Here is a 3,138-nt window from a genome sequence, read left to right on the forward strand (position 1 = left end):
CAATCCTATGTTAATCACATTTTCTCTTTCTCTTTGGACAGATTCAGCACGCTTTCCTGTACAAATGCTTCGTCATCACTATTCAAAACTTCATTAATAGTATATTTGTATCTCAGTGTTCTTATTCCCCAGCTCTGTCTGAGAACTCTCGTAAGTCACCATTAAAGTGACATGTGCACATGTCTTTTGTAACTTAGTTGTTTCCTCCTCTTTGCCATTAATTGCTTCAGTAACCCTTTTGTTACCAACCACAATGCATGGAGTAGCTAGCAGGTTTAATATACTATTCCCCGTACTGAAAATGCCATTGAATCCACAGCCGGGAGCTAACTTGCCGCAATATGAAATTCGGAACCTCTCTCAGCTCTTTGCAAAAACAGACATAATGTCTGATGGGATAACCGCAATCAGTGGTTTTACAATATTACTTATAATCCGTATTGATTGCATAAAATGTTTATTCACATGACCGGTTTTGGGTCCTCTAGAACCATCTTCAGATCTGCAATTTCGGTTACAGGAGTAACCCGTCCACACACTGCAACCTTCACAGGCAGATCTTCCCTCCAGCTCTTCTGCCTGGTAAGTCACTGTTAATGTTTGAAGCCGGCGAGCGCGACCGGTATGCATGACCTTATTCCCTGGTACTTACTTGGAGTGGAGGCGCCTCTGTCTGGTCCTTCAAACCTCTGATCCCTCTCTCTCGCCATCTACATCTACATGTATATTCTGCAGATCACACTTAAGTGCCTGGCAGGGGGTTCATCGAACACTTTCACAATAATTCTATATTTTTACAGTCCCGAACAGCGCGCCGTAAAAACCAACACATATATTTCCGTGCGAGCTCGGATTCCCCGTATTTTATTATCATAGTCTCTTCTTCCTATTAGGCTGGTGTCAGTCAAATACTTTCGCATTCGGAGGAGAAAGTTGGTGATTGAAATTGAGTGAGAAGATTCCGGTGCAACGAAAAAAGTTTTTGTCTTAATGACGTCAACCCCAAAATCTGGTATCATGTCGGTGACACTCTTTCCCCTATTTCTCGATAATACAAGCCGTTCTGCTCTTCAGTGAACTTTCTCGATGTACTCCGTTAATCCTATCTGGTAAGCATCCCACACTGCGCTGCAGTACTCCAGAAGAGAACGGACAAGCATAGTGTAGCTAGTATCTTCAGTAAATCTGTTGCATCTTCTGTTCTGCCAATAAAACACAGTCTTTGGTTCGTCTTCCCCACAACATTTTATATGTGTCGTTTCCAATTTAAGTTTTTCGTAAATAGGGTTCCTAGTAGAGTCCGCAACTCGTGTTCTCGCGGTAGCGTTCACGCTTCCCGAGCTTGAGATCCCGGGTTCGATTCTCGGCGGGGACAGGGATTTTCACCTGCCTCGAGATGACTGGGTGTTGTTGTGTCGTCTTCATCATCAACATTCATCCCCATTACGGTCGGAGGAAGGCAATGGCAAACCACCTCCACTAGGACCTTGCCTAGTACGGCGGTGCGGGTCTCCCGCGTCGTTCCCCTACGCTCTTTCAAGGAGTATGGGACTTGATCATAATCATCAGGTATTGAATTTCCGGCTTTTACATTTGACTGGTTTATCGCGTAACCGTTTACGTTCATTTTCTGCCGATAATTTTCTCTAGGCTGTGGCCTAAAATTCCTGCAATGTTGCTCAACCTCCTGCAACAGCTTCTGAACACATTCTAATTTCGGAATTTATTCATATTGTCGCTGGGAGCAGGAATGATTTTGTTTCTACAGTTCATGCATAACTTCAGGTCCAAAGATTATTTACTCAGGCTCTAACAAGTTAGTGAAGTATGAAAAATGTGTCATCTACTTCAGAGTGAATTTATAATACTTTTCGGGCTGTATTTCTCACCTCCCCAGAAAATATTCTGAAGCTCCTTTTGTTTTGATTTTCCGCAATATTTTTCAAAAAATGCTGTCTCAAAGATATCGTTTGTAACGTACGTCACTTCTGACAACCCGGCCACAAGACTGTAATCAATACCACAATTCCCATTCCACCGTTATTTTGAACTTTGGTTAGTCTACTATCATGATTACACAAACTACTCTCGGTTGTCACTTCTTTGGTAACAAGTTATTCTGCATCATTCTGGACCACATTACACGGGCAGACATTACTTTCCATTTGCATGTAGTTCATACTTTCAGTGGCATTTTTGCCTTCATGTTCATCTTAGTTGTTTTTACATACTTTTTCTTCAGAACTGACTTAGTTTTTCGCTTTATTTATATTGTTGCAAACATCAGCTACCGTTTGTGTGATACCATTAGCTACTGCAATGATCTCGTGTGGCCGGCCGGAGTCGCCGAGCGTTTCTAGGCGCTACAGTCTGGAACCGCGCGACTGCTACGGTCGCAGGTTCGAATCCTGCCTCGGGCATGGATGTGTGTGATGTCCTTTGGTTAGTTAGGTTTAAGTAGTTTTAAGTTCTAGGGGACTGATGACCTCAGAAGTTAAGTCCGATAGTGCTCAGAGCCATTTGAACAATTTTTTTTGATCTTTTGTGTTAATTTACCTTCCATAACTTGAGAGGCTTGTTCACAACTGGTTTCGACCCGAGCAAACCTTTTTAATCTCCTCCTCCCGAACAGGCCATGAACGCCCAACGGTACAGACCGGCCTCCGTGTCATCCTCGGCCCATAAGCGTCACTGGATGCGGATATGGAGGGGCATGTGGTCAGCACACCGCTCTCCCGGCCGTAAGTCAGTTTCCGCTACTTCTCAATCAAGAAGCTCCGTAGTTTGCCTTGCAAGGGCTGAGTGCACCCCGTTCGCCAACAGCGCTCGGCAGACCGGATGGTCACGCATCCAAGTGCTAGCCCAGCCCGACAGCGCTTAATTTCGGTGATCTGACGGGAACCGGTGTTACCACTGCGGCAAGGCCGTTGGCTTCTATTTAATCTAACAAATGCAAATTCTTTTCTCACATATGTTTAATTTAAAAATCCTGATGTTCCTTTTTCTTATTAATTTTCAATTTAAGTTTCTTAAATTTCCCCGTAAAATATCAACGTTGCGTATCAGCCAGAACATTAACACCACCAACCTAATAGCCGGTATGTCTGTCTTTGACACGGTTTTACAGAGGTGATGCAT

At 43.7% G+C, this 3,138-nt stretch overlaps 1 pseudogene; it reads right to left on the reverse strand.

The window, feature by feature from the left end:
- Window positions 1-2,814: 2,814 nt before the first annotated feature.
- On the reverse strand, window positions 2,815-2,932 carry LOC124617392 (annotated as a pseudogene).
- Window positions 2,933-3,138: the final 206 nt, after the last annotated feature.

The sequence above is a fragment of the Schistocerca americana genome, chromosome 5, assembly GCF_021461395.2.
Source record: "Schistocerca americana isolate TAMUIC-IGC-003095 chromosome 5, iqSchAmer2.1, whole genome shotgun sequence".
Classification (NCBI taxonomy): Eukaryota; Metazoa; Arthropoda; class Insecta; order Orthoptera; family Acrididae; genus Schistocerca; species Schistocerca americana.